General features: G+C 36.7%; 1 protein-coding gene across 5 annotated transcripts in view; it reads right to left on the reverse strand.

Annotated features, from left to right (window-relative positions):
- Window positions 1–25,457, reverse strand: part of FOXP2 (forkhead box P2) — a 407,653-nt gene that overhangs the window by 267,000 nt on the left and 115,196 nt on the right. For all 5 annotated transcript variants that reach the window (XM_032688023.1, XM_032688017.1, XM_032688020.1 and 2 more), the window contains exon 3: window positions 17,448–17,531. The gene's annotated coding sequence lies outside the window, so the exon portion shown is untranslated. The remainder of the gene's footprint in view (window positions 1–17,447; window positions 17,532–25,457) is intronic.

Here is a 25,457-nt window from a genome sequence, read left to right on the forward strand (position 1 = left end):
ACCTCCTAAGAAGCTTCTCGATGGCATTACAGCTGCCTTGTATTTACTGTAACTGTTTATTATTATAGATGTTATTAATATGAATTAATATGAATAATATGTACTAAACCCACAGAAGAATATTAATAATTTGAGGCATCATTGCCTGCTGCTCTAGAACACTTACACTTTAATTAGTATATATATTTTTATATATATTTCCAATAAAATGGAATAAAATAGTCTAATCATCAACATCACTAAAAATGTCACAGGACACAAAGTTCAGCATAGATTTTACTCATGGTCTTCACAGAACTTTAGAATATGGCTTCCTGAATTAGTTCACAAATGACAGAAGACAAGTATTACACACTTATTCACCAGACCTCTTCCAGCCTTGTGTCTTTCTTCCTTCCATTGTGACACCATTAACAAGTTCCATTCTGTCCTTTGTGGTTCCTGAACCTCTCTTTGCTGTGTCCCTGTCTTGAACAACATCTTTTCTATTAGAGAGCTAATAGTTATTCACCTTTCTCTGCTACACACCATATGATTCCTTTTATACTTCAGAATTATTCATTCCCACGTACATGGTCCCCTCACTGCTACTTTTTCCCTCTTCCTTGGGATCAGAACCAACATCGAAAGATCAAGATGGTTGAGAGACCACATCTAATTACTCAGCATCACTGTCTAGCTACATAAAATACTTTTTTTAACTTTTATTTGTCAATAATTATGACTTAGGCCAGATACCACCACTGGAGTTGTCATTCTATATGTTAATAGCTTCTTACAACACTATTTTACCTACTTCTTAATCAAAAACAACATAACACATTATCACATCAAATCAAATACTGAATACTCATTTCATCCTAGAAAGCTGTCATTAATCTGGGTGATTAACAGTAGAAAAAATATTGTAAGATTTGAATGGCAATAAAATGTAAATATTTTCCCATCCCTGAAAGTGTTCAAGTTCAGGTTGGATGGGGCTTTGAGCATCCTGGTCTAGTGGAAGGTGTCCCTGCCCATGGCAGGGGTGTTGGAACTGAATGATCTTTAAGGTCTCTTCTGTCACAAACAGTTCTATGATTCTGTGATTCTGTATCAATTTAAAAAAAATCAACCTCAGTACAATAAGGTATAAAATATCAAACATCAGACTAGCTGCATCTGTTCTGCAGGCATTTCTGCTACACTTCTACTAAGGCAGAAAGTTAGATAGAAGAGAGACTTTCTCCAAGTCGGAGGAAAGCCGCATTAAACTCAAGCTCAGTTTTTCATATCCCTTTAAAAGACCTAGACTGAGGTTTAGGTACACTGTAGCCGCTACTGCAACTACATTTTCCACATACTTACTGGAGCTAATATGAAACTAGCCAGTCCAAGTGCTATGAGCCATCTAGACATAGCTCTGCTGAACTCAGCGCAGGCTGCAAAACCTGCCTGAGAACCAGAATAAATATGCAATTACTTAACTCTCTCTGTACCTCCTGTCCCACAGATTTAGACTCGGCAGGAATCCCAGATGACTATAAAGGAGAAAGTGACTGCCATTGAATGACACCCCTGAGTGCTCTTGGAATAAATCCAATATTGAGTGTTAGGCACAGTAGAAAAGCAGGAAACAATGTTGCTTTTATAGTGAAACAAGATAATTTAAAGATAAATAGAGAAACTAGACCCTAACATAACTATCATATACTAAAATCCAATAAAAAGTTAATAAATTTTGGAAAAGCAATTTTAGTATTTGACATTATTATTTTAGTTACTTTATATATATATTCACATAGTTACCCAACTCTTATTAAAAAATGTTTCATTTACAGGAAGGTGTCTCCAAGATCTGACTATTTACAATATCTTCTCCATTTTATGTGTTTCCAAATAAAAATTATTGACACTTTGGGACAGAAATACATGCTCCAAAATATTAAATGAACTTTTTATATCAAATGGTTGCAACAGATTGACACTCAAAACTCTTACCTGAAAGAGACACTGTACCTCACAATGCTATTTTAATAAATCAGGTTCTAAAATACTAATTACAAGAACTGATTAAGCACTACATCTTAAAAGAAAAATATTCTGCAACCTCCCACATGCACACTTTCAAAGCTATGGAACAGGAACTGAGAATTGGTGTGCAGCCTCAGATTTGGAACTTCAGAAGATTATGTATCAGATTCAAATAACTAGGAATTCCAGATGGCAATTCTTGTTACATGGATCACAAAATCCATAATCTCAGAATTTCTGTAGCTTATCCATCAGGTACAGTTTATTTTAATTGCCAGAATTTTGAGCTTGCTTTGTTTGTTTGTTCCACTTTATTGAATAAAGAGGTTGAGGAAGGGAGAAAGGGAAGGTGGGGGAAAGAGAGAGAAAATTATTATGAATATTTTTATCTAATTGTTGATGAACAATTCCATAAAGCTTCAATAAATCTGCATTTCCTAGTGGATGAGTTCAACATCCCATACACAAGAATCAAAAATCAGCAGTAATGGCAAGAAGATTTTGATAATATGACAGTCCCTTCTGCTTTCTGTTGCAGTTGGATAAGCAGTGTAATAATAAAGGCTATCACTCTTTGGGGGTTTCTGTACACAAGAAGTTCAAAGCTGACTCATAGCACCACAGTCCCCTTCTATGGGTTAAGATACACAGTATACCACTACCTGTAGACCCTGCCACTGACAATACAAGGCAGACAACATTTTTCTTAAAAAGTGCTCTACAGCTACTCAGGTAATCACAATAAACATGAAAAGAAGAAACAAAGTAGCTCTGAAATAATATCTCTGGTATGAAAAGAATGAGGATGCCAAGTTTCAGAGATACTGCTTAGGGCTTTCTGCAAAATTAGGATACATTTTCAGGACATGAAAGTATATCAAATAGTGAGTTAATTCAGTTGTAGAGACACCCATAAAACATAGTAGCATGCATTTCAGCAGGTAAGCACACTCACTGTCACCCATGAGCTTACAGGGCCCTAGATAGGATTGTTTTATACTTACTACACACTTCCTGCTTTCCAAAACAGTGAGATTAAAGCTACCTCTAGCAGGTTACACAAACTATGACTGTTCTCCTAAGTATAAAACAATTTAGAGCAGACAAGATTGCACAGTCATATTTCCATGATCATAATTTCCAGAGCATGGCTTTTGGTTTTCTGGGGTTTGGTTTGGGGATTGTTTTAGGTTTTTTACTTTAGGTTTTGGGGGCTTTTCTGGGTTCATTGTTTGGGGGTTTTTGTTTTTTGTTTTTTTTTTCAGGGGGGATGTTGCTTATTGTTAGTTGGTTTGGTTTTTGAAAGGAAGAACACTACAGAATCACAGAATATGCTGAGTTGGAAGGGACTCACAAGGATCACTGGCCCTGCACAGGACAATCCCCAAGAGTCACACCATGTGCCCAACAGTCTTGCCCAAATGCTTCTTGAACTCCTTCAGGCTTGGTGCTGTGATCACTTCCTTGGGGAACCTGTTCCAATGCCCAACCACCCTCTGGGTGAAGAACCTTTTTCTAATATCCAACCTAAACCTCCCCTGACATGACTTCAGGCCATTCCATCAGGTTGTGTCACTGGGCACCACAGAGAAGAGATCAGTGCCTGCCGCTCCTCTTCCCCTCAAGAAGAAATGTAGACCGTGATGAGGTCTCCCCTCGACCTCCTCTTCTCCAGGTTGAACAGCCCAAGTGACCTCAGCCATTCTTCATACGGCTTCCCCTTAAGGCCTTTTACCATCTTGGTTGGCCTCCTTTGGATGCTCTCTAAGAGCTTAATATTTTTCCTACATTGTGGTGCCCAAAACTGCACACAATATTCAAGGTGAGGCCTCACCAGTGCAGAGCAGAGCGGGACAATCACCTCCCTCGACTGGCTAGCGATGCTTTGCCTGATGCTAGCCAGGACACAGTTGGCCCTCCTGGCTGCCAGGGCACTGCTGACTCATGTTCAACCTGCCATCGAGCAGGACCCCCAGGTCCCTTTCTGTGGCACTGCTTTCCAGCATCTCATTCCCTAGTCTATACATATCTCCAAGGGTTGCCCCATCCCACGTGTAGAATCTGGCACTTTCGCTTGTTGAACTTCATATGGTTGGTGATTGCCCAGTCCTCTAATTTGTTGAGGTCTCTCTGCAGGGCCTCCCCGCCTTCGAGTGAGTCAACAGATAACCAAGACTTTCCTCTCATGAAGCTGTACTAGCTGTGACCAATAACTGCATTGTCCTTCAGGTGCTTTTCAATACCTCCCAGAACAATCTTCTCCATAACTTTACCAGGCACTGAAGTGAGACTGACAGGCCTGTAGTTTCCAGGGTCCTCCTTCTTGCTCTTCTTGAAAATCAGGACAACATTCACCAGCTTCCAGTCAGCTGGATTCCCAAGACTGCTCAAAAATAATCAAGAGAGGTTTTGCAATGACATCAGCCAGTTCTTCAAGGATTCTGGGATGAATCCCGTCACGGCCCATAGATTTGTAGGGATCCAGCTTGAACAGTAGATCCCACACAGTTTCAGAGTTGACTGAGAGTTGATCATTCTCGCAGTCATGATCTTCCAGCTCAGGACACTCTTGGTCTGTCATACGTGTTGAAGAGAGAGGCAAAGAAAGTGCTAAAATACCTCTGCCTGTCTCTGTCCCCATTTGTGAGATGACCATCCTCATCCTGGAACAGGTCAATGATATTTCTATATTGCCTATTGCCATTAATGTATTTAAAAACCTTTATTGTCCCCCACATTTCTGGCCAGCTTCAACTCCAGCTGAGCTTTGGCTCATTTCCTCGAAGATAACAGTATACAAATACTTGCACAAAAAGGAGTGAGAAATTCAAAACATGAAGTTCACCATGCCTGTACACCATGTGCACTTTAGACAATATTTTCCAGGTGCGATGAAGTAAAAATTACAGGGAAAGTCACAGATCTAAGGCTATGGATTTTCTGAAAACAGTTTTTAACCAAAGAGAAAAGGGATGAACAAGCTAATGAATACGGATACTATTTGGAGAGGACCAATGGGTCCAGAGTATGTTATCCTTTCTTGCAAAGAAGCAAAAATTTATCAGACTTAATTGCAAAGTTTACTTACTGTAAGCTTTCCTACATCTCTAATTGTAGAACACACTAACTACAGCTGTCAATAAATGTAAATGATTGTTCTGTAGGGGAGAACAACCAAGACTTCTTACGTCATGAGGTTTTGAAAGTGTACAACTACCTTCTCTGTATAAAGTTGGCTCCGTTAACTCACTTTTTATGTGAGTTTTTATGTTCTGGATACAAAATATAATGATTTAATTCTGTCCTGTCCTGAGCTTTATTTCTAAGGGAATTTTAGGGCTCCCAAGGTTCTTTCCCCTTGAAATGGGAAGGAATGGCATTCTGAATTCTTTTTAATCAGAGGCCTTCCTTGTCCTTGACCTCTAATTATGCAAATTACATATTGCAAACGTCCATTACTTGATGCTTCAAATGGCTACAAAAATAGATATTAATGTGTAATACTCCAGATTATTGAGTATGATATGCAATTTGTGTAAATAAATATATCTAGTTTCCTTAACTCTATTTTTCAGCTCAAAATAGCATCATTTGGCAGACGTTTCCGCATACTATGTCCTTCAAAAGTAGACCTTTTCAATGCATTCCTTACTGTTTCTTTTAGTTCATAACATGACCAAATGAAATATTCCAAATCACACCATTTTTGCCCCTATGAAAAGTCTAGGAGACCTTTTGAGTTCCAGTATCTAGAAAGGGACAGGATGGACTCAAGAGCATAAGTGCACTGGCCTTTTTCCTCCTGTTTTTGCTTTCCTGTATCTATGGGATGACAGAACAAAGATACTTGTGTTTTAGGAACCTTGTCAGCATCTGTGTTTCACTGCAGAACCTCTCAGGACACTGTCTGAAAAGACGAGCTCACTTTCCCTACTCATACTCATTCAATCTCTTCATAAAAGTACTATGAAATAAGCAATTTGTGACTGCTACCACAGGTTCTAGAACAGCATAGCATCAAGTGGATGATTCTATAGGGATAGCATAGCATAGACTATATTTAGTTGGAAGGAGACCTACAACAATCATCTAGTCCAGTTGCCCGACCAATTCAGGGCTGCCCAAAAGCTAAAATGTTATTAAGGGCACTGTAAACACTGACAGGCTTGGTGCATCCACCACCTCTTTAGGAAGCCTGTTCCAGTGTCTGACCATCCTCTCCATAAAGAAATGCTTCCTAATGTCCAGTTAGATCCCCCCCAAATGATCTTTGAAGCATTCCCAAGTTTCCTATCATTGGATCCGAGGCAGAAGAGATCAGCCCCTTCCTATCCCCTTTGCCTCCTCAGGAAGCTGTACAGAGCAATGAGGTCACTCCTCAGCCTCCTTTTCTCCAAACTAGAGAAGCCCAAAGTCTTCGGCTACTCCTCATAGGACATTCTCTCCAGCCCTTTCACCAGCTTTGTTGCCCTCCTCTGGGTGAATTCACAGACCATCACATCCTCTTAAATTGAACACCATATTCAAGAGCGTTGCTGTACTTTGTCACTAACCAACCCTTTACCCCAACATCTACAGCACCTAACAAATGATGACAGAAATTATTCCAAAATTAAATAGGTTTGGGCTTCGCACTTCAAGTACATATCACATTAAGCTATTTACTGCTAAGCAGTAAATATATGGGCAAATAAATGCAAATGCCAACAAATGAACACTGCTTTAAGAATGTCTTAAAAGAGATGACTATTGATATATAAAGTCCTAAAAGATACTAAGTATATATCACAATTTACCTTAATTATTAATGCATTTGGTATTATTTGATTTGCTAATTTGGTGAAAAATATTGTGAGTACAGAGAAAGGAACGAAATCTCAGAAACGTTTCCTGTATTTCTCACAACTTCATCTGACCTTGAACAACGCTGGTGCAAAGAGCCCAGACAAATTAGATTTTACATTTACAAGAATTCCACTGCGTGAACATCCAAGAGTGTGAATGCCTCCTGACAATTTTTCCAGGTTGTTCTCAGAAGCAGGTAAGAATTTCCTTGCTAAAACATCAATCGGCTCCCAACGGGAGTTACTTTAGGTAGGCCTGAGGAATAAGAAGCTTCAGAATTATGGCCTTTCCGTCACAGTACAGCAGCTCAAGAAAAAGGACAAGAGCAAGGGATTAAGGAAGCTTAGATATTGTTCACAGTTCAAATTAATCTTTGAGTAGATGATGGCTTATAAGTGACAGATGAATAAGGGAGTAAAATTTTCAAGTAAATGTTGCTTCTGGCCCACAGCAGGGAAGATTTGCTTAGCTGAACTACAGTTTCCTCAGTGCCTGACTGATGCAAGGACAAACAGCAAGGCATAAATTTAAGCTAAAAAGCTTACCCTCATTAATAAAAGTTAAAGGAGAAACATAGTTTTGTTTTCTTACTTTCTAAGCAGAAAGCTGGTAAGTCAAAAGAGCAAATGAAGCATGTAAAACTTACAGAAAAAAACCAGCAACAAACACCACTGCTTGATCTTTCCTAGAAGCCTCTTTCAGTCTTTTGGAAAACCCTTCTATCAACAGAAGGAGATCAGACAGGCATGCCCAAATAGCTTGTGTTATAAAATTGCTCCTCTAGATGGATAAGAGCCCTACAATACGCCGCAAAAACCCAAGTAAACGTGAAGCATATATGTGTAATTATTCTTTATGGCAATTAATTATAAATTATCATATTTTAAAATAAATTCATAGGTATTAAATGAGTTCAATTAGGGACCAGCTTTATCATTTTCTCTTGATGTGTGCGATGAATATCCTTGACAAATGATGGAAAAAAACCAAACCACAAACATTAAACAACAACCCGAATCGTTAAAACTAACTACCTATTTAAACATGCAGAGAAACCAAAATGTGAATAGTTTAAGCGATCATGTGTATTGCATTTAGATGGTCTTTTTGTCATACTATGTGTTGCTGTGTCAAAGCAAAAATATCGTTGTAATAAGTATAATTATTTTAATAAATGTGAATGAACCTGTCAGGACAGACTTTCAAAGCTATTTTATTACATAGAGAAAAGTAGAAGTATTTTTTATTTTTTAATAAAGAGGTTTAAAGTATTTTAATTAATGCCTTTATGTTACAGGATTTTGTATTCCTGAGAGGTAAATAAAAAATAACTCAGTAAGCTCACAGAATAGCTACATAAGCCATTTTACAAGGAGGATATACTTTCCTTCTTTTCTGTGAATGTATAAAGCTCTCCTTCAAGCTCTTAGAAATCTATTGATCTGTGAAACACAGTGCACTCCAGGGAGGCATTCACTTGACGTTATATATCAAATGATGAGATGAAATAATGATCATACCATTTGGTAATTAAACATCTTACAACCCTTTTTAACTGACTGAAACGTCAGAAGGTCAAATGAGATCAAACCCATTTTTTGTTGGCTTAATTCTTTTCATATATTAGCCAATACAAAAGTCATATTTAAAAAGTACTATATAGTACATGGCAAAAACCAAATAATTAAAACAACATATTTTTCATTCGTATATTATTAGACAGCTTGAATACACAGAGAAATAGTTCCTTAATCCTACAGTCCTATTATAATCTCAATTTTAAGCTTAGAAAGAAAGTAGAAACTCACGAGTATAGTGCAAATAACTAGCAACTGTTATTGGATTAAGGGAAATGAACAGCACATATGAGCAATAATATACCTAAGCACCTAGCCATTAAAATAAATCTCCTTGAAAACGTTATAGGGTACCTGAGTTTTTTATTAACAGTGAGTTGAGCCTATTGCAACAGCTTGAAGACACTAACAGTGTTTGTCACCTTACACATTAATTTGGACATTTTATCTAATATTATTTAGTATAATTTAAATGACTGACACTAGAAATAAATCCAAAATATTTAATAAAGAAGTCACCTACACTGTAATTTCATGTACAATTCTGTATTTTGCCTGTAAATGTTGTCAGTTGCCAAGGCAATGAAAAGATGCAGAAAAGGTGGGTTTACTACAGACTAACAATACTGTGAACATCACTTGCCTCAATAGCTAATGCCTCTGTCAGATATGGGTTTCTAGAAAAGACAGTATCTATTCGCATATGACTACAGCATAACCTTATGGGTTACCAAAATCAAGGCCTTCATTGCTAGAAAGAATAAATCCCTCCATCTTAACGCAAACTATCATCAGCCTTCACTGCCCAAATAGAATCAAATCCCAAATATTAAAGAATGTCTTAGGATTTTCCTCTAGCTACTTTCTTAGAAAATGAAGAAATCTTTATTAGTTCATGAAGAAAACATTAAAAATCTTTTTCAGAAATAAATTGGGATGGATCAGTCAACTTTCACAAATATAATTGCACAAATACACAATCAATATGTGAAATAACTAAACACATCCAGTAACAGCCTATATGAATATGATAGTTCTGTCTTACTCTTAGATGAGTAAACTGGCCACTCTCAAAAACCAACATTAATCTACTGAGGCCCATATCCCTGTGTTGCCCAGGTGCTTCTGCACAGACAGACCTAATCCAGAAAAGAGAGGTTTCTGTGGCAGAATCTGAGAGAGGATTTTTACAGGGCATCTAAAGAAGTAGGCAGCAGATAAATTAGCCAGCTGAAGGACAGAGTTTTACTGGGGAAGTCCCACACTCCATACAGCGGACTGGTTGTTACAATGGGACATGAGAAAGATGTGGGAGATACCTTCATAATATCAACTGCCAGTTGCTCACGGTACTTTGTCTTTCTTGTCTCAAGGCTGGGAACAGAGGTCAATTCGCAAAATGAAAAGAAGTAATTAAATCACATGCTCCTATCTTCTGGGATCTTTTAAAGTATTGGACAGGGTATTCAAGTTCATATTGTAATAACTCCAAAACACTGTCCTATCAAATACATCCATCAGTCCAATATATAGCTTTTCAGGCCTAATAAAGTCAACACATTTAAAATACCTTTAACTAAAAAATATTTCTGAATTGCAAATTAAAAGATATAATTATAAGATTGCAGTAACATTAATACTTCTTCAGATCTCCATTTCTAATATTGTCCAAAAAGTACAGCATTCAGCAAATTTTCAAGAGACAGAGAAAGGGCCAGTTACTCATTATTCTACAAGTTGAACACGTAAAATCCAGGGGAAAACTGTTACTTTACTGTGACTAACAGGACTATTCCATAATCCTTTATAATGGAATGTATATAACTGTGATTTGCACAACAGAACAACTTCTGCTAGAAAACACAATAAACAGGTGCTCAGATCAAATTTTAGAGAGTATTATACATGTGATTCAAGCATTGACCTGTGAAAGATGTTCTGTGGAGGCTCAAGGGCCTCAACATATGCTCCCTTAGTAAACAGCTGCAGCAATTAAGGCTGCTCTTGCCCTCTCCTTCCTTTCTCGACTATTTGTTACCCTCCCAATGCCAGAGCCGACTGTTGCCACTCAGGGGCTGGCAAAACGACCATACAAAATGACCATGACCAACTTTTCTGCAGAGCCAAAAAGCATAGTTTAAACTGTTATGGATTTTCAACAGCATCAGCTGGGGATCCTTTCCACGCTCATTTCCAGTTTCCTTTTCCAAGTGACAGAAGTGAAAGAAGAAAGGGATGCAAACACAAATTCCGGTGAAAGGGCAATAATGAATTTTAGAGAGGGAAAAGACACCTAGAACTGCAGTACCTGTTCATTAAATAACTATGTGCTTTAGTTAAAAGGATTATCGATAATGATGAGTCTAATACTTCTACAGTGAAGATGAAAGATTTAAAAATTGCCTTGCCTACATTCCACATTCCTCATACTACTACTGCTCAAAAGGCAAATGTAAAATTTCTGTCCTAAGAGAAAACTTTAAATATTTTTTCCATTCATTCACTCAGTAATTCAGTTCAACACTTCAGCCTTATTTCTAACAATAAAATAAATAATAATGCTGTCATTCATTTAGTCCACTTAACCAGTAGAGAAAAATTTGGCCTGAGGCAAAATTTCAGTTTAGAAGTTCTAGAGTTCAGAAGTTTGTCTTGTTCATTTTTTTGTAGTTTGTTGTTGTTGTTGTTTTTGTTGTTTTTATAAGAAGAAGGAATTTTAGGAGCAAAATTCTATTTTAGTAGAGGAAGAGGGATGATGATGCAAAGATTGCAAAATTCTGAACTTCTATTTTTTTAAACAAGTAGTAAGTATTTCACTGAATATTCTGAGTTGGAAGGGACCCACAATGATCATCGAGTACAGCTCTTGAGTGAACGGAGATCAAACCCACATCCTTGGGTTTAGCATATTAGCACCTCACATAGGCACTCAAATCTACATGCTTATGTTTTAATATAGGACCAGAACTACCATATGAATCAAAAACATAACCTATTTTGCTTTGCTAGAAGATTCGAGCTTGGAAAAAACCAGTAAAATTTTCTTCAAAAATTAAATTGTGAATATCTGAACTTAAAAAAAAATCTGATGCAGGTAAGCATGGTTTTGCCTATCAAATCTCCAGTAAAAACCTATCTCCTGCAGACTGTGACTGACAACAATTACCACTAAATAGCTGGTTTACAGGTTACACTGAAAATTCTGAGACCTAGTTCCTAAGGGACAGTGATCTCTGTCCAGTTCCTAGAGGACAGCACCTACATTAAAAAAAAATCATTACCTCTTTCTTTGCTAGATCTCATAATGCATTTTCCAGAGAAGAGAAGAAATCACTTTGCAAGACAGTTAACAAGCATCACTTCCACATACAAAACTCATTTAAAATCAGCTTTTTAGGGAGACTAACTCTCAAAGCAATCAAATAAACTACTATGCCATTTTCAAGATCCCATTTATTTTCAGGAATTAGATGTGATGTTATTTCTTCCATATGCAGTTACTTGTACTGAATTGCTTTCTGTACTGCCTACATTTTTTTTTTTTAAATAAGGATTTAAAATAGCTAGTTCATCACATTTATCACAGATTGATTTCTGGATAAGGTAAATTCAAAAGCATCTCAAAAATACAGATAATTTTTTTTTCTGTGTTGCTGGAGAACACAGTAAACAGTAACATACAAATCAGTCTTTCAGAATTACTTCAGATGTGGTCAAATAAGAGACCATGCTGAGAAAAACAGCACAAATAAGTTGTTCTGAGAAATATGGGAAACCACATTTGGTTTTCTTAAGTTTTACAGAAATCCTAAGTAAACTACTGTTGAGGCTTCTGTTTCTCTTGATAAAATCAGCTTTTATTCTATCTAAATCAATCTATGTTGGAGCACTCACGAGTCTCAGATTTTCCTTTAAAGACTGTGGTAATGGCACAGTGGCTTTCCAACTTAAGTAGAAAAACCTAAGAGAGAGAGAAAAGACTACACAACACAGAAATGAGCAGGGATTCTTTGTCTTGGATCTCCTAACAGGGAACAAACCCCAAAGCAATTCTGCATATGTAATTAAAATCTAATCAAATTAATGTTCTGTTGCCTCCAAAAGACAAGACTTTCAAAGAACTTCATTTTAGAAAAGGAAAATGAAAGTGTTAAAACAGGGATTTGTAGAGTTGTGTCTTTTTTTTCCCCTCCCACAGAAAGACAAAGCTGTCGATGACCCTTTTATTCTACTGAATGAACAGAGAGTACCATAGACTGAATGCTGAAATTTTAAGTCTGGAAGTGCTTTGAGAACATTAAAAGTTTGGCCAGACACACACAGTCATCAGTATGGTGACAAGAGAAAAAAGACCTGGAGCCAGTGCTCTGTATTATAAGCACAATAGAGTAAATTTTTGCTCTTAAAAATACAAACAAGATGGGAAACTCTAAGTGAGTTTGACATAATTAATTGTACTAAATTAAAATACAGGTGTGTCTTGCTTTTTTGAAGAAATGGTCCAACTAGTAAGGAGCCCCCTAGTGTGACTAAAAAGACCAATACTCATTGTTATCCAGATAAACAATGAGTCATCTGTTGCATCTTTACTCACATATTATATATGATGTCTAAAAATAACACAGACATACTACAATGCTTATCTACAGCAATTCTTTATAAAATAGAAGTGTTGTGAAGAATATTTGGGTCTTGTTGACCATTACTTCTAGCAGTTTGTCACAACAGCTTTAGCAGCTCATCTTGTTACTGCATCAATGTACTCTTAGAAACGTCAGGGCTTATTTTAGCAACTTTATTTTAATATTAAAAATTATTTCACTTACTGATTATTAAGTACCTATAAAAGTAATAATCTAGTTTGCATTATTTCACAGAATTATTTTCTCAAAAAATAAACTCACCAGTCTCTTAAAGATCAGAAGCAATAAGAAAATAAAATCAGCATATCCATGACTCTTATACTAAAAAAAAGTCCCACTGTTTGAGAGAAGCAACAATTTGAACACCAACGGTAATTCCATTGGAAATTATGATATTTTCAACAACTACAATTTTGGTAAAAGCCATTAACAGTTTAACATCAAGCCAGCAGACACCTTTTCCTGGTATATTGTGCATAAATAGTATTCCCATCTGTTTCAATGTTCTGGGTTTTTCATGGGCTTAAACCTGTCAAATTATTCCACTTGATTTCAGAGAATTCTCATATGGCAATCTATTTTATTTACTTTATCTTCAATAAAATGGTTGAGTGAGCATTAGCAACTATGAGACACAAGTTTCAATCAGTCCTCTGGCAAAGGCGTCAATCTACATTAGACCTACTATGCTGTGAGCTGCAGCCAGAAAGCTGCAGTTAGACAGGGCAACAGTGAATGAGTGAGTGAAACCTAATAAAGCAGCAGTGAAGAGAGAGAAAATTCCCCCTAGACACTGCCATACACTGCTTATATAATGTGTGTGCCTAGTTCAACACACCAGTAGCTCCTTAATAAAGCTGACAGCTAAAAAGGAGCTTCAGACTCCAACTTCATTTTACATGACAACTACAGTAATGGTCCTCTGTTCTCAAGCAGGCCACATTTAGAAACCTAAATTCAGTTCAGTTAAAAATTAACAGTTATCACTTTTCTAATTCATGTCACACAGAAAAAAGAAATCATAAAATTATTAAGATTCACACCATCTTCTCCTCGTTTCATACAATTATTCGAAAAAACACCAGATTTCAACTATGTTTTCCTTAAAAATTTCTGTCCTAGAAACCACAAAACAATGATAGTGAAGACACTATCATTAAGGTCTGATTCCAACAAATATGGGGCATCACTCCTAGATGCCATCAAAATATCCCAAAGCACAAACTTTGTATTAAGTGATCCAAGTTCATATTTGATATGAGCTCTAAAAAGTAGATTATTGTAATAGTGCTCTCCACAGCAAATCAGACCATTAAGACTGTACTTAATGTTTAACTGAAAAGAAAAGCTGTCCAGTTTAAATCTATAATTTATATTACATATAATCGTAGCAAAAATTTACTGCATCATAGTTAGACTTCTTTGTAGACAAAGTTAATGTCAATCTATTACCCTGCTGATGGAAACATCATGTTTCACATATTGGTCGTCAACATGGTCACCAGCAATGAGACCTTATACAACTCTTGAGAGAACTTCAGTTCAGCTAAAAGAAAACTATATGAGATATTCTTCTGTACTAATCTACAACATATGATGACGCTTGCCCTATGCAAAATAAACATATATATATACTGAATATTTAGTAGTATATAAAATGTGTACATGTACAACACATGCACGAGTCACGATGTTTAAAGTTCTGTAGTAGCAGAAAGAAACAGGAATGAGCACAATCTTCTCCAAACTGCCAACACAGAAGAGTTAGATCAATTTAAAATAATTAATACTAGGATTTATTTAGCTTTTTTTTTTTAAAGCCTAATTAACTCAGAAAACACAGATGTACCATTAAGAGTCCCCCAAACTGTCCATTTAAATCAGCAGTAAAAAACTAGAACATTTTTCTCTGCTTTTGCATTTTTCCAATATGGATTTTTGTCTTGGTTTCAGTTTTTCCAACTCTAATTCAGTTTTTTTAAATCTTATTCCTAAACAGTTAAGTGCTTCATTGAGAGGGTAAAAAGCAGACAGAATTTTCTCTCTGATAATTAAAAATGTACTCATAAATGCAATTTTATTTTGCATATCTATCACTACATTTATGTCCAAATCTCAAGTTTCAATCAGTGCAAAGACACCATATCCTGCCCTAAAAAACTATCAATTCTAAATGACATACTGAAGAACTAGAATTCAGAATGTACTACTGTTTCCTCACGGAATACAAAAACATTCCCTCTCCACTTTCACATACTTCAAGAAATAGAGGCCAATGCTAAAAAGGCCAAAAAGATTTTGGCTTTCTTTACAGAAAGGATTTTTATAGATTGTATTTAACTTAAAGATACAGAAGAAAATAATAGAGTAAACATAATAGTAGTTACTTTCCCTCATATGCCTCAAGTTTCAGACATACTGGAATTCAATAAAATTATACTGCCAAACTATTATAGATGTACAAGTCATTATTACTGCATTTCTGGCATTATTTGGTACAGAACATAGTAAACTTCCAGAAAAATATCCTTTAAAAAATAAAACTCTCTTGCTGGCTCAACAGATTTCAACTACTACACAGTTTCTATCAAACCAAACAGTTTGCCAAAATACTGACACTGTCTGTGAAGAAACTATCTAACATGACTGTGTACAATTTACACCATTCAGATGTTTACAAATATGTGACAGAAATCCAGACATATTTCCATTGCTACACAGACAGCAAAAAATCTGACCTTTTTTACTGTTTTCTCCATTGGGTAATGAAAGGAAAAACCACTATTTTGCAAATATATTACTACATACTAACATACAGTCAAACAAAAATTTGCATATGATGCCAATAATATCTAGTTTCCCTGTATAGTGCTGTATATCCTTTGATTTACAACATTACTACAGCTAACCTTTCTTCTTTTTCTGGTTTCACCATATTCATACTGTACCCTTCTGGCCAGTACCTTAAGTCCTCAGAAAAAGGTGAAGCTAAATCGGAATAAAGGAATTTTCCTTTCTTATTATCCAGTGAGTAAAGACAGGCACAGTGAAACACATACCAGGACAGTCTTGTTTTGCACTACTTTGAATTAGGTTAAAAAGGTCTGTGTTTCCTCCCAGAGGGCGAAACTTTAAAAAACTTGTTATAAACATAGTTTCAGAACTAATTAATGTCACCATCATTAACTCCTCTGAAACTACTTCATCTTTTTTGCCCTTCTGAGGCATCAATACATTAAGATGGATATATCAACACTATGGAGCATCTCATAATGCCTTAGCAATCACTGCACATGGCATATAGGGAAATAATACATATTTACTTCAGAAACAGTGGTGTACATAGAAGCAGTTGGGCCCCTATTATTATGAGTAAATTTTTTGTATCCTGTTGAAATTTGCATCTATAAAATTTAGTAACAGGTGTAGTTGAGCATATTTTGCAATTTATATGGTAAAATATTGCCTTAAAATTTGGAATTTGGAAAATTCTGGGAATATTCTCAAAAAATTTTATACTGCTGTAGAAAAAGTAAAATGTGAATGACTGTAACATTCAATACATAGATTAATTTTTTGTTGGAATAGAAAGCATGAAAAACCTGAAATAAATGCGACTGGCTTGCTAAACTTTCATCTTACACAAATTCCTTCCGAATCTCCTTTTCCCGACCTCTCTAAGTTAAAAAGACCTGTACATGATTCACTGAAGATAGCTGACAAGGTCTGGAGCAAAGCAAGGTAGTGAGGGCAGGCCTGCCAAGTCCACTACACCCACTAATGGTATGGATTCACAGGCAGATTCAGCCTGTTAACACACAAAGTAGTTGAAACAAGATTTAAACTCATGGTCCTTGACATCCTGGAATATTCTTGGTTACCAAAGGAATAAAGATCACCCCAGTTTCAAGAAACTAGGAATATCCAAATTCAGGGATTCTTTACTATTTAATCTTGCCTTTTAAAATTTAAGTTTATTACAAGAAATACAGACTAAAATCACTTTTTAAACAAATTAGCCTAATTATTATACTCCTAATGCAGCTAATGTAACAAACTGTACAGTGAAACTTAACTCCAGAGTTCCAGAGACCTTGGTCAGAGAACCATGTTTTTATTTATTTTTATAGCAGAGCTGAAAAACCATGTAGGGAAAGCCTAAATGACTTAAATATTCTCTGCTATCTAGTCATAACACAAGCAGTCATGCATCTCAGTGAATCAGGGGAAGCAGAGACCAGCTAGTTGAATACGAATTGGTAAGCAAGAACAGCAATTCCAGAAGAAAAGCACATTGCAAATAAAAAAAAACCACACCAACAAAAAACCGAAAAATCTGTAAGATTTGTAATGTTTGACTTGTACTCACCTGCTTCTTCTAAGACTCAAAAAGACCTTTTAACTTCAACCTTGAACTGAAGTGATGTCCAAAATCAATTCCAGTACCACCATCCTGACAAACAGAGAGAAATGTTTACAGCTATTTAGACATCATTTAATGAAAACAACAGAGAATCTGGCATTATCACTCCCTCTAATTAGTGCCAGATGTGCATATGCTGATTCGCAAGTACTCTGAAGGAAAAAGGAAGGAGTTGTAATAATTAATTTTTTGATTTTGACATAAAGCTGGTTGAAAGACTGAGCAAGTTGGAAGAGAAAGATCCTCTTAACAAATAGTCAGCTTAAATGCAGTCCACAAGAAATATAATTGTTCACCAAGTTTCTGTCTTGCAGTAGAGTGACAGTTAAGGCATCACTCAAATTCTAGTCTTATTATTTTTATTCTATTTTTATTATTATGGTACCCAAGGGCAAACAAAAGGAAGGCTTCCCTGAAGTAGTTTGATCCAGACAGGGAACTGCACACAATATCACTAAGTTCACAGGGTCATCTGAAGGAAGAAACAGAAGCTGGGAGACAGCATGCCAATGAAATTTAAATGTATACGCATTTTAGGAAGGACAAAAGGACAAGCAAAAAGAAAAAAAAACAGCTTTGAAGCTGAGACTGGAAGACTGCAACGAAGAGAGAGGTTGGACAAGGCAGAAGAAATAAAGAACATGCAGGTCCACAAATATTTAGATTACATCTATGCCTGAGCACATTTCTCTTTCCTGAAATCAACTTGCAGAGATAAACCTACATCTATGCTAGTATACTCACATATGCTCTGAAACAGAGGGGCTGCATACAAATTGTCTAATGGAGATGGTCAAATACATGTCTGGGAATTTTCTGGACCAATGTTAGTTTGCAAAAACCTAAACCATGGCAGAGACCTGGAAATATTTCCAAGCATTGCTTTATTTACTAATACGGACACAGACTTAATGCCTGAAACTCTGCTACCTCTGAAGTAGATCCTACCAGCCTCTCGATGGTGCCTCTTGGCAATTCTCTCTTGCTGACAAGGTCAGACAGAAGCATGCTGAAGAGTAAAATGAATGTAGAATTTTATAAAGAAAAGACTGCTTTCCCACAGTTTAAGAAAAAAAATCTGTGTTCCAACTGGCATTATTAATACAGACTTTGTTACAAGATGTTTGGCCATTTAAAAGAGCTGCAGTTCTAACTTCTTCCTTTGTTTGTAGAGTGTAACAAAACCTGCTGGGAAGGTCGAAGTTCCTAGAAAACTAAAAGCTACCTGGCAGCCTCTGTAGTAGAGCAAGTGAAGAAGGAAGAGCAAAGAATGACAGGCTGGAGGAATAAACACTACATGAAACCCCCCTGCACAGTAGGACAGCATTGGGAAATGAGAAGGAAATCTTATGAGCCCTTAATACAAAGCAAAAAGAGAAGAAAATGTTAAAAACAGGTAAGGTTCCTAAGGCAAATATGAGGAGGTGAAGGTGGGTGGCAATTCTTAAAAGTTGTTGGAAAGTAAAATACATGTCAATGAAACTTTGCTTGATGGTCATGTGGTCACCCTGTATCCACAATGGAAATGTCTAACCAATTGAGAGAAGCATTCACCTTACTGTCCTATTTCCCATTAAAAGATTGCAACTTTGAATCTTTGAAGCTTCTTGTGCACCTGAATTCTAGACAGAAAGACACAGTTATTTCTTCAACAATATCTGTTATGTTAATATATAAGCCTCAAACGTGAATATTCTGTATTTCTCTTTTTACCTATATTTCATTATGCCAAAATACTTTCAAATCATCAGGTTTTTTAGCTTGGATTATATTAAATATCATTTTGCCTTCATCTCAGAAATAAAGTCAAGACAATCATAGTTATTATATATGAAATCTTACATCAAAACATGAGCTATTTTGTTGAGATACAGCCTTCTTAGAAAAAATGTTTCATTATAACATTTTTTGGTAATTATTCCTAATATGAAAACAACCATAATCATTAGTCTTGATGATTAAAATTTTATCTTTGGTCTATTTTTGGATTTCTATACTTTTTCAGAAGTCAGTAAGAAATATTCAACATGGTGAGGATAGCACAAAGTAGATGTGACAGATATGTCACAGATAGATGGCAGGTCTTACCTATCAACTTTCTTTTCACCAGTGCAAATATTCACCTTTGGAAACTTATATTTTGACCTATGTTTCATTTATGCTACATTCCATTGTGGTTTACCTGACAAAGGCAGCTGACTCTTAAAAAAATCTGTTATAAACATTGATTTTTTTTTTTATTTTTATTTGCATCCTAAAACCTGGACCTGAATCATTCGAGTTATTCCAGTTCAACAATAAAATTTCTCTACCCTTCCTCCACCTGAGTCAGCATGTTCCATACCTTTGACCTCAGCAGGTAGATCTTTAATGTCACTGTTTACCTATCCCATTCTGACAGTGTTTACAGAGATATGTTTTCCATTCTTCAATAACTAATCACTAGAATATTTAATTCAAAATGAAAGCCAAATATATTCCTGGATGAAGACTTTCCTTTGAAACTTGACTTAAATGAACACAATGCCTATGTGCTGCAAACTATTTCCTTTAACTCATTCCATTACTCGCTGCAATCATCTCTTAGCTTATTTTATGTTAGATCACAAATCATTAGGATAAGTTTACCTGTTATACATTTGAATTCTGCCGCTATGACAACATTATGATTTGAGACTACATGGTCTTATTCATTATCCTGCCTTATTGGTGACTTTTGATATTTTTAAAAATGTAAATAACCCCACCAAATTGCACTACAGCACTTGTGCAGTTCTACTGTTCAACAGATCAAGTTATTATGATGTCTCTATTTCATGTAAGACCTACTTGTTCACTTATCTTCTATAGTACAAATAGTTCAATCTGCATTACTGCTTTAAGTAGGTATTTGTATAAATATTCCAACGAAGCACTACTCACCAAGCATTCAGGAAAATTTTAGAACATGGTTGAGGGCTATCTATATAAGTTATAAGATACACTTGTTCTGAATCAGATAGATTGAGCCAAAGACACAACTGGTTTCAGTAAAGCAAGAATTACTTGCTAGAGGGACTATTATTTTAAAGATGCAAACATTCACTGGAATCAGTAGCTTCCATCTTTCTATCGTATAGCACTAACACAATTGAAAACAAAAGTCTTAATGCGTAACAAGACTTCTGAGCGAGTCATAAATTGCACTATGTCAATGGGACATGCTGAATTTTATTTGAAAATAAATAATTGACACAAAACGTGTAATGTATATCTTCTAAAATAACGAAAAAAACGTGTAAAGTTACTTAATAAGCAGAGTATGTATTCTTAATTACACTTAAACTACTTCAAGACATTTAACTTACGCTAAAAAAAAATATGCATTTTTAAAGAATATTATGGAATTACAGTACAGCCAATAGGTTAAAAAGATATTTCTTCCTGATTCCAAGTTCTGTTAGACAATTTCTGTGACAGAAAGATACTCAGAAGCTCACACCAGATGAGCACTACTGGATGCCATTATAATTAACAAGAACATGCAAAATGAATTAGTAGTTCATCAGTCCAAAGCTAAATGAGCCTATGAAAAGACCTTCATACTACTGTGATCGCATTAGCCAATTTTTACATACTGCTCTACATTACTACTTAGACAAATGAATGCTGGATTAGATTATTGTGCCCAAACAGAAGTTCTGTGGTGGTGGGAGAAGCAAATATTTTTTCACCTGGAACAGAGAAAATAATAAACTCCTGAAGGCTTCTTGAGCTGTCAACTTTCCCCAACTACATATTTCCCAAATTTTTCAACAAATGCTATGTACTAATAAAAGTTATAATAATTATATACCACAAAAATTATTCTTGAATTTTTACAACATGGAATTTGCTAAGCAAAACACCTATACTCCATTAATCCAGACAACATGTAACTGGGCAAACAAATAAGCCAAGGATAATAATAAAATTTACAAAAAAATCATTAAAAATTTACTATTAGATGCCCAGTGACAGAAGAAATGTCAGCATGGACTAAATACATCATCTGCTTCCAGTATGTTCCATTCACTGTCTAACTGATGCACATGTTACATATAACTCCTCTTGGGGGAGAGAGGCTGGATGGGATGTTGTTCCTTTTAGGTCTTACTTATCCTAAAGATTAATAGAACATTGATCACATGTACTTATCAAAGCACACTGGAGAAAATGGAGACAGCACCAATGAATGGGAAGCTTGGAGCAATGGAAAAATCATCCCTCCTCACTCTTTTCTTCCAAAACCTCCACAGCATCATTGTCTGAATGGTTGGGTATACAGAGTAAACCACCCCTGAGGCAGGTCTAACTAGCCCTTACATGACAGATAACCTGTGCTGACACTAATCTTATAAGTATGCACGATACCAATATCATATTCATGGAGATTCCTGAACAATTTATCCAATGTGCACAGATACTGTGCCTTACTTTCTCTTCAGGTATGTCTGTCTTTTGAAAACACATATTTTTTTGTAAGACAGTTCAGAGGAAAAGCACTTTTCATTTGTTGAATTTTCTTAAAACTGCAACAGCCTACAGTAATTGAGGGAGAAGAACATAAACAAACATGAAAGCAATTAACTATTCCTAAATACTTTGTTCTACAATACCACAAATACAATGACACTGCAGTCTTCTGAAATATTTCCAGAATTACAATTTGTTTATCCCTTTTGTGATGTGATTAGAAGGGATTCAAGAATACTATCAGATTAGAATGCAGAACAACTTTAAAAAGTATTATTTCATAAGAGCACATATATGGTGATCATCCTGGGTTGTGTTATATATCTAGTTAGTTCTTATAAGAAGTCAAAAACCACCTAACCCTTCTGCCATGATACATGCACCATATCACAGACTCTTCCACTCACACTGAGTGGCTGACTGGTAAAAACTGCTTAAAGCATCTGAATTTAGACTGGGTCACTTAGGACATCAGACAAATGCATCCTCAAAACTTCCAAAAAATGGAATTCCACAACCTGGTTTCTCTAGGCAACCATTTCTGTTGCATAATTGCCCTTCCGCTGAAAATCTTTTCCCTTATATTGAACCAAAACCTTCAAACATAAGAGTTCCATGTATTCCAGCTGTTTCTTCACATAAAGGGCAACCCTCCCACCCCTTCTCTGCCTGACTCTTTTGTAGAACTTGCATCCATCCATCACTAATCCCATCGTTCAAGTTATTCTGCCAGTTGGCAGTTTATTTCAATTCTATAATTCTGCATCTGCATGTGGAACTCTAGCTCCTCCTGTTTCTTCCCCACCCACAAGAATCACATCTAAGTAAATATATTCAAAACCAAAACCAAAACCAAAACCAAACCAAACCAAACCAAACATAACCAACCAACAACAACAACAAACACACAAAAAATTATATTAAAAAATTAAATAGTCATACAACTTCCAGGAAAAAAAACACCAAATAGTGTGAGGTCCACACCCACAAACAATGCAGAAGCTGTCTAATTAATCAAAATACATCTAAAAAATACACAAACTGACAGAAACCATAATAAACACACACAATCCCTAAGCGTCTACAGATCAAAAGGAAAATATTAAAAAAAAAAAAAAAATAAAAAGAAAGTGGATAAATAATCCAAACTAACTGTGAAACAACATGCAGAGGAAAAAACTCCCACAAAGAAAAAACAAGAGAAGTTCCAACTGCAATCTCCTGCCAAAAATGGTACATGAAAATAAAGACAGGCTACTGTCCCACCAGTTATTGTCATCTGCATTATCTGACTCTTTGCAGTATCTCCAAAGTAAGCGTTTCCCACTCTGGTTGAACATCGGGGTAACTCCCTCATCAATATGAGGCTTCCTTCAGGCTTCCATAGCCTTAAACGTATCCTCAGTTTGGCACCACCAGAACAGCTTACACTGCTAGAAGGTTGGTTCACCACCATGTACCACCATGGTTAGCTACAGATATTTGTTGCAAACTAAATGTCCGTAAGATGACTGGATTCTTACCCTAAATTAAATTTTGGCGCGACTTCATTTATTGTGTGTCGCAGTTTGAGATCCTCAAAATCCAATTTCCAAGTCCAAGCCCCCTACCATAATTTGCCTCAGTGTAAGAAGGTTGTCCAGGACATAACACAACTCAGTATGGGGGAAAGGGAATTATAGTACAGTTTATTACTTACACAAATAAATACTATAATACATTATATACACAATTCTAACTATCTCTCTATGGTAAAGCAATATACTTACATTAGATCAAGTCCCTCCTTTCCCTCCAATAGAAGTTCAGAAGGGAAGAAGGAAAGATCCTTTCTACTTTCAGGGCAGCAGTGTCTCTCCTCTTCAAGGCAACAGTCATAGCTGAAGTCGTTGTAGATAGAAAATATCTTTCTCTCTCTCTCCATTACAATGCAGGGGTTTCCTCTGACCCCTTGGCCCTTCGTCTCCAGCTGAAGATCTCTCTCCCGTGGACTGTGATAGCAGGGACAGGCTCACCTCACCACGTGTATACCACGAAGTGCAGGGCATCTTCATGAAAGTCCCCCCCTCAGGGAAAGCTCCTCCTGAGTCAGAACGTTTAGAGCAGCTCTCAGCTCAGTCTTTGTCCCAGGCGTTCTACCAGAGCTCCTTTGCTCTGTCTCAGCTGCCAACGTGGCAGCAGGGGGGGGACAAGGCCACTTCCCCCGCATTCCATCCTGGTCCAGCTCCACAACGTCTCTGAGCTTCTCAGCTCCTTTCTCTGGTGCTGCTGCATTTCAGGACTCCCTTCAAGTGGAAGTCCACCCCCTCCTCTTCTAAAAAGGGGTCTCCAAAGGTTTGGGGAAAGTAAAGCCAGGTCTCACCCCCAAACAGTCTCTGTTGAGCTTAGTCCTCTCTCTCTCCGTTGGACAGTTCTGTGTCTCTCAGTTTGGTTCTGTGCCATCTCGCTGCTGCTGGTTATCTTCTTGGCTTTCAGCCACAGCTCTCTATATCTGGTGCTGTCTCTGCTGCCGCTCCTGCTGCCCACTCACAGCGAGGAAACTCCCCCAGCTTTTAGCCACAGTACTTGGCCCAGTTTAACACTGTTCCAAGTTCCTGCAGCCCCCAGCTGGGGCTGGGGGGCCTTGGCCCCCAGCGAGGCTCCTGGCCGCTCTCTCCTCGTGGTTTCACAACACTGCTACTACTTTTCCAGCTACGTCATCTTCCTTCTTTTCCGGTCTGTATAATATGTTGATTCAAAGGAGCGAAATGTAGCTTCTGATTGGGCCCTACGCCAAGAACATCACCCTCTCAGGGGTTACCACTTTTCTAATTCCAGGGGAAAATACTTTTTACCCCAGGACATTGTGTCACCTGTAAAGAAGAAGAGAGTTATGTCCTTGATTTCTTCTCAGAGACTCTGCCCAGTGACCTGAGTAAGAGGACTCTCTTAAGGACATTGATCAGACATCTCCATCATTCACTTCTTGGTTCCCTGTGGAGGGAAAATTCTTACGCACAAGCCAGTCCTCCCTACAGACACAGCAAGTCTTCAGCTATGCTATATTTTTATATGAACCACTTCAGGTTACTGGGTAAGCTCAAGGATTTTTTTTAATTTTTTTTTTCTTTTCACAGAGACTCACCCCTTAGAGAACAACTGCTCTTGGTTATCAGATCCATCTGGCAGTTAACAGTCCATTCATGTTAAACAATCCAGAGACTCCCCTTCGACAATGGCCAAGGAAGATGACATCAAGAAAGACACATAACCCATGTTCTGAAGCAATACCTAAATACAACTAAGAAATGGAGCACCTTCATAACATTGAAAAATGTCCCTATAAGTATGGCAGATAAAAATTAGGGCCGTTAGATATTTCTGCCTGTCTCGTACAAGCACACGTCACATCGGGGTATGACTCACAGTAAATTTCTACCCACAGTCAATAACTGCTTTGATGTAGATTGGAATCTATGCCCT

The sequence above is a fragment of the Chiroxiphia lanceolata genome, chromosome 5, assembly GCF_009829145.1.
Source record: "Chiroxiphia lanceolata isolate bChiLan1 chromosome 5, bChiLan1.pri, whole genome shotgun sequence".
NCBI lineage: Eukaryota > Metazoa > Chordata > Aves > Passeriformes > Pipridae > Chiroxiphia > Chiroxiphia lanceolata.